Genomic DNA, 7593 nt, shown 5'->3' with positions numbered 1-7593 from the left:
CTTCCTGGCTTGGTGGGACTGGGCTTCCCAGCTCTTTTCCTGGGGCTTCCTGGATATGTCCAGGGCCTTCCCATCCCCAAGGAAATAGGAAAAGAAGACACGTAGCCACCGCGGGGGTGTGTATAGAAGAGGTGCACAGGGGTGCAGGCTCACTTCTGTCTGCCCTCCAGAGCTCTGTTTTAAAGCCACCTAGGACAGAACTGCCTCTTCCTCTGTTTACCCCTCCTCCCCACTCACTGCATCCTGAGTCACCCGCAGTACAGCCTGGTGGGCCCCAAAGCGCTGTGCCCAAGACTCTTAAGTATTCCTCCTCAGGGACAGTTCTGTCCCTCCTTCTTCATCTGTTTTCTTCTGTTGGCAATGAAATGAGGTAGGCTTGGGGCCCCTAGATGGGCATCCTCAGGCTCAGCTTATTCATTTGTAAAATGCGGCCAATTATACCTGTTTTGCAAAATTGGTAATGGGATAAGCACGTTCGTACTCTAAAAGACATCCCATAAATGTCTGTCCCTCTCTTTTCTTGACTCTGACCCTGGTGACCCGGCAGCCTAAGGCTTGCAGTATTGAGGGCCATGTCTGGCAGCAGCCCAGGAGGGTTCAGCACTAGTGGGTAAGAGAGGAGAGATTGAGGAGCTGGTGGGCTGGCGAGGATGCTGGGGATGAGAGGTGATTGAGCTGTTTTACAGCAGGGGATGATGCTCCCAGGCTTGAAGGAGTGGTCCCTGGGCCACACCTGCCATCAAGCATCAGGAAACATCTATCCACATCAAAGCAATCGATTCTGTAGTCTGAGTGTTTAAATCATGAGCAGAATCAATACTGGGCTCTGAATAGTGCAGCAGCCCTTCATCCAGAGGCCCCTGGTCACAGACTAGACAGGTTGCCAGCCCACTCCTGCAGATGGACTGCACTGCGCTCCCTGAGGAGTCCAGTTGCATTCTGTGAGTCAGGGGCCAAAACTGCGCACCCATTAGTGACATCTCCATCTGTTTGGTGGTTTTTGCATAACGAGGTGACCGGAGCCCAACCAGAGCCACGTGATCCATGCACAAGTGAAACTAAAGTTCCATCTTCTTAGGTCAGATTCCCTGGAGGCAGAGCCTCCAGCTCCCTAGACATGCCATACCCTCGATAATGCTTCGTATTTCTAAATATTTACAGTTTGTGAAGGTTTGGACACACACAGTATCTCATCTAAATCCTACAAAATCATTCTGTGAAGTGGGTAGAGCAAGAATGCTTTTCCTCTTTTGAAAAAGTAGAAAAGGAGACTCAGAAAGAGTAAGCGGCTTCCAGCTAGTAACTCTCGGGGCTGGGACTCAAGCCCCTGTCTCGGTCAAGACTCCAAGGCCAAGTTTCTCCATTCTCTACTTTAAATGTTTACTACTGGATCTTTCCCAGCCCTAAGCCCATAAATAGTCCTGCTTCTCTGACACGCTGCACAAGAGTTACCAGAGCATTCAGCCCATTTGCTTACCGGTCCCACCACCCAGACTGACATCTCTTGCTCACCTGCCTGTCTCCATCCGGTGTCGAGTATAATCCTACTTTCCCCTTGAACTCCACTGACGGGAGCAATGGTAGATGGGGCTGAAGAGTGACCAGGACCAGGCTGTGCCTGGCCTCACATGCCAGGGAAAGGAAATTATGCTTCATCCTATAGAGTGGAGTGGCACTGAAGCTCTCAGGGAGGGCTGTAGCATGGTCAGATTTGCAGGACAGAATCTGTGTGGGTCTGTGGGGAAGATGGCAGGAAGACACCTCCCATCCCTGTTGTAAAACATGACAGTGCCTTAAACGTAGAAGAGTCTTTGCTGAAGAAGTTGTATTATTGTAGGGGGTCTTGGGGGGGGGGGTTAGATCAGCCTTCTCTAACCTAGAATTCAAGGCCATCCATGAATGATCCTTTCCCCATCCCCTCCAGCCTGTGCACCCTACTTCCGGTTTTATATGGCAGGCATTTCGAGCTAATCACAACTCCTGAAAAGGTCATGCTAATTCCAGGCACCATGCTTTTGCCCACGTTCTTGTCTCTGCCTGCGATGCCTTCCATTCTCGTCTCCTTGGGAGGTTCCTACTCACTGTCAGTAGCCAGGGCAAATTCTAGGTCTCTTCCTGTCACTTAGCCCATTTCCTAAAGGTCTATTGATGAGAACTGGTCAGTTTTAAGGACATTTCTTGGGACTGAAGGTGGAGCTTTTGCTGTAACCAAAGAAGGTCAAAGCTCTAAGCCTTTGAGAAGCCCAGTGGCCAGGATGAATAGCTACTCCATCAGTCTAGAGCTGAATTGGAGATCGTTGAGTACAGAAAAAGAAAGAAAAAGACAGAGGCTTGAACAAGTTTCTCTAGAAGTTAGACTGTGAAGACACATATTCGGGTAACTCACGCCCCCTCAGTCCTTACTGTCTCAGGTGGGAGCTGGTACTCCTTGAGAGGCAGCGAAGAAGAGATTGAACCAACTTACACTCCCATCCGCCGTGTCTGAAAGTGCCAGTTGCTCTGTGTCCTCACCAACACTTAATTATTTGGGGGGTTTTTTATTTGCTTTCTGCCCGTCCATGCCCGTTAGAAATCTCACCACTCCTACCCCTCCATCCCTGAGGCCCTTGTGTGCCGTTGCCTCGCAGCAGTTCTGGGAACTGCAGTGTCCTCCACGCTGCTACGTTTCAGTAAGGTGGTTCAGTGTCCTAGTGCCCTTGGCAGACTGGCATTCTGGCCCCATTCTCGCATGCAAGGGGCTGCTCCTTCCTCAGCAAGCTCTAGAAAACAAACCCACAGACCAAGCCAGATTATGTCCCCACTCAGCTAGCTCTGTTTCTCTCCTCTTCTCTCTGCTGCGCAGGCAAGCACACGGGTGCAGGTAGGAGCAGAGTTATAACAGGAATGACCTTAAATCTGTCCTACGTTTAAAGTAAAGCATTTACAAGCTTCAGTCCCTTAACAATTACTAGTGGCAGATTTCTTGGTCACACTCCCACTGACACCACAGGTTTGTCAGCAACCAGGTGTATGATCCTCAAGAGTTTTCTCCCCCTCGCCCCGCACTCAGAACTCGGCAAGTAAGTGGAGGCTCTGCTCCAGTCCCCGTGCCCCAGCGCCCACTCCCGACCCCTTGCCTTGGAAGGCCCCCTAAGAACACTTCGGTACCTGGAACAAGCCAAGGCCAGCACTACTGTTGGTGCAGGGCATCCTGAACATGGACTGTGATCCATGTGGGCCCCAGTCCCCATTTCTCCCTGTCAGGATGTTCTCTGATCCTCTGTCCCATGGGACAGGTTGACCCGGTGCCATGAGGAGCGCCAGGACTCATGCTTATGGGGCTGTCCTAGGGTAACCTGATGAGCAGACGGCCCCCGCTGGCTGGCATGGTGTTCCTTTTGAGGGGAGACACTAGATTGGGCTGCCAGAATGGTACTGATCTGCTGATTTGAGGTGACTCTCACTCACATCAGACACAGGAAGAGGTCAGGGCCCTGGACTTCCAACAGTTCACCATCGGCCTCTAGCCTTGGGCCTTGTGCATGGGCCTCGGGTCAGGTCTCACCCTGCTGTGTTCTGACCATAGTGGCACCTCCTGTATATAGCTCTGGATGACAGCAGGGCTATTATACTCTGTGTACTCCATGCTGTGAGCACCCCGGACAGTCACCCCACCTCCTCTGCAGGCTCTGCTCTGTCAGACAGTCCTGTAGAGTTGGCTGCACCCATCTCCTCCAAGGTTTTAAGACCATTACTCCATAAAGCCAGTGGGCCTCTGGGACCAGTGCTCTCTCTTCTCACCCATCGGTGCCATCATGTCCTCTCAGGTCAGCGTTAAGCCGTCTGGACAAAGGCTGGGGATTCCTCACACTAATGGCTCCATGAGTGGGCCTTAGCCTGCCTGTTGGTGTGGAAAGCAGGGCTGCAGTCCACACTGGGAGGAATCACAGTTTAGAAATGCAGTAGTTACAGCCTGAAGAATTGAAGAGAAAATATGCTTGGAAGATGTGGTGTTCTACCTTTACACTATAAAATCCTAAGCTGTAGATTTAACTTGACCAGAAAAAGAAATATCGTTCCTATTTCCCAGCCTAGTCTGGGGGTGCATTCGTAGCTGTGATGGTCAGTTTCATGTGCCGTCTTGGCTACGCTCTAGTCCAGGTTATTCAAGCAAATCCTAATCTAGGTAGATGTGATAAACCTCTATAACCAGTTGACTTCACGGAAAGGAGGTTATGCTCAGTAATCCGAATGGGCTTCATCCCATCAGCTGAAAGGCCTTAAGAGCAGAACAGAGGCTTTCCTGAAGAAGAGGAAATTCTGCCCATCAACAGCGGTGTCTGCCCAAGCCTGCCAGCCAGTTCCAGGCCCCCTTCCCAGCATCCTGCCCTGTAGACTTTAGACTTCGCTAGCCAGCTCCCACAATGGAATAAGCCAGTTCCTGACAGCAAATCTTTTAATATGTGCACGTCCTGCTGGCTCTGTTTCTCTGCATGACCCTGATTGATACCGTGGTCATCATCAACACCGCACAGGCACGATCTTTGAGAGACTCACAGGGAGCCATTATTCACAGATGGCACGGAACATGGAGAGTAGTGATACAGCCCAGCGTTAAATAGATGGCTTTAGGGAACTGCAGAGGCAAGAAGATCTATTTTGTTTCAATACAAAGAGGCTCCCCAGAGCCATGGCACTGTGAGTGTTGTTGTCTTTTTCTCCTAGTGGGAGATATGATTTTACCCAGGAGTGGTGCATCTCGCAATAAAAAAGATGAAGCAATGGTTCATGGACCTAAAAAGGAAGAGACGGTGCCTGGAGTCCACAAAGAATCTTCACGTGTGCATGATTTAATTTATCATTACTTATCATAGTATTTATAAGATAATTTTCTAATTATAATCTTTTATTATTGTTTGTATAGACAGGGACCCAGCAAAAAATATTTTTGTGGGACCCGCACACCCACAGTGCGATCATGCCTTCCCCTCCTGCTCCTGTTTCCCCATTAGTAATGAGGAATTTGCCTGGTTCTCCCTCAGAGTTCCTTCCAGCTCTAATATTCTGATTCATTTCCCAAGGAATTCAAAGCACTTTCGTCTATAGAGTTAGAACAAATTTCAGCCTGGCAAGTGAAGTTTCAAGTTCGGCTTAAAGGAAATTCTCCTTTCACGTGTCCACTCAGAGCCTCTTGTTCCATCCCAAGGGAGGATGTCACGGCTCCACTCTCAGAAAAAGAGCATCACCCTTAGAGCATCTCCCACCTGGACCCGACGGCGCATCGAGAGCCCAGGCCAGGTGGAGGCTGGGTTAGAGCACCAGCCTCACATCTTCACTTCTTCATGCACATGCAGTCTGGTCCTTCTCTGCTGGTGGAACAGGGTCCCACTGTCTGAACTTGGCCTTAACACAGTGTAGCCCCCGCTGCAAGCATTTCCATACACAGTGCTCTGACCCCTGCCTGGCAGTCACACTTGTACTTGGATGAGCGTGTGGAGAAAGGAATGCTGGCCTGACAGTCAGGTGCTCCAAGTCCAGCTCCCCCAGGAGTTAGCAGCGTGAGACTGGACTTCAGTTTCTTCATCTGTAACGTCAGTGAGTCACACTCAGTTTGCTCTACAATTTTCACATGCTGTGTTTACTTTTCATAGGAGAAAGAAATTTGAAGGAAAGTACAAATAACAGTGTGACTCTCCTCATATTCCTTCCACTTGGGGTATATGTAGACACACACCCGTGTGCATGTGTAGTTTTTGAATTTGTGTAGGTAACATATTTATTCTCCTTTTTGAAAAACAGAAGAAATCAAACATACACAGTACTTAGATACCGAGAAGGACATCTGAATCAGCAGTCTCAAAATGACAATCCTTGGTCCTGACTGGTTCACAGACATGCTTGGTTTGACCGACAGTATGTATTTTTTTAATGTGACTGCTGATGGCTTTCAATGGGACGTGTGTGCCCTGGTTCCATTCCAGCACTCCCCCTATCCCAGCTTCCTTATTCACTACACTTCACTCACTCACATGTACTCATCCCATCAGGCCATCGAAGGCATTTGAGTTTGTGAACATCAATTCATTATGCCTACCTGAGAACAGAAATAATGACAGTGTTTTCCTATCCTTTTCCATTTCACCGCCACTGTATTTCCCAAGAAGTATCTCATAGGCAGCCGGGTACTAAGAAGCTTGTTTTTTGTGCCGTGGACTAATTTTATCCCGAGATAACACAAGAAAAACACAGGCTTGGACCGAAAAGACTTGAGCCCAGATTCCAGCTCCACCCTTGATTTCTTTATCCAGAGCCCTCAGTTATTCATTTACCTTCCAGAGGTTTTGCAGCGATCAGCAGAAGCATCTGGCCCACAGGAGCACATAGCGGGAGCTCGATAAATGCTAATTCCTTCTCTCCTCCTGGTGCAGAGTCAGCCCAAAACTCTCACCAATTTCTTCTCCAGGGAGAAGCTCTCCTTGGCCCACCCGGGCTAGACTGTGATGGCCAAGTCCTCATTAAGAGATGTAAGGAGCCTGGAAATGAAAAAGCTGGAGCCTCTTTTGTGTCCTTTGCAGTCACGCACGACCGTTGGGACAGCGTCATGTTTAGGGGCACGTGTGACTGTAGCACAGGTCAGATGCAAACGCTCTTTGAAAAATGCCTTAAGACAGCACAGTTTTTGGCAGTCCTCCTTTTTTTTCTCATCGTGGCAAAGATTTGTCCAAAAAAAAAATCACATAGCCAAGGAAGCCAAAGGAATGTTGGTGCCTGTCCCTAGAAGCCACGTATATCTATTTTTGGTTCCCAGTAAAGCCCGGTACACTGTAATTAGTATAATAACATGCTCTCTTCATAAAGACAGATGACACAGTTGACCCTCAGTCCCCATCTGGGCACAGGACGTGTGCTGTGGGTTGTTTTGTCAGCTGTGGACTTGGATTATCTGTCGGTACCCTCTCATCTAGTTTGGACCAGGACCAGGCATTTGCAGGAAGATAGGAGGAGAAAGATGAGGGTGGGGTCAGCTAGAGCTCTGAGGAAAGACTGGGGGAGATGTGGCATCTGGGGGCCTCATGGGTGAGATGAGTATGGAATTTGGCCAAGGAGTCCCTTCAGTAAAACCAAATGGCTTCACCTGGGCCCTCCTACCCGAGACTGGTGGGTTCAGTTCTGGCTCCTTTCCCAGCCACTTCCTAGTCTTGGGAGCTGACTTGCCCTTGGGGCTGCCCTCCAGTACACTCCAGAGTCCAGCCTCCTGGTAAGATGTCAAATATACACTCTCAGGAGTCCAGCCTCCCTGAACACAGTAAAACCCAGTTACTCATAGGTGGACCACCATAGAACAGCGTTCATTGCACACGGAAAGAAAACTGAGGACACGTGAAGAAGACAGTATTAGGTCAGCCCAGATGGAAAGCTTTCTGAATACTCTCCTTTAAGAACAGAGAGTATTGTCCAGCCACCCAGAACCTTCCCTTCCTGCTCGACACACCCCTCCCCCAGTCATCTTGGCTGTCTCTCTGGTTCCAGTCTGCTCCTCTCCCAGTCTGGACTGGCTTCCTCCCACCAAGAGATCTAAGCTTTCCAGTATTACGTGTAAATGTTACAACTCTT

Source organism: Camelus ferus, chromosome 17 (assembly GCF_009834535.1).
Source record: "Camelus ferus isolate YT-003-E chromosome 17, BCGSAC_Cfer_1.0, whole genome shotgun sequence".
Classification (NCBI taxonomy): Eukaryota; Metazoa; Chordata; class Mammalia; order Artiodactyla; family Camelidae; genus Camelus; species Camelus ferus.
This window is presented reverse-complemented; position numbering follows the sequence as displayed.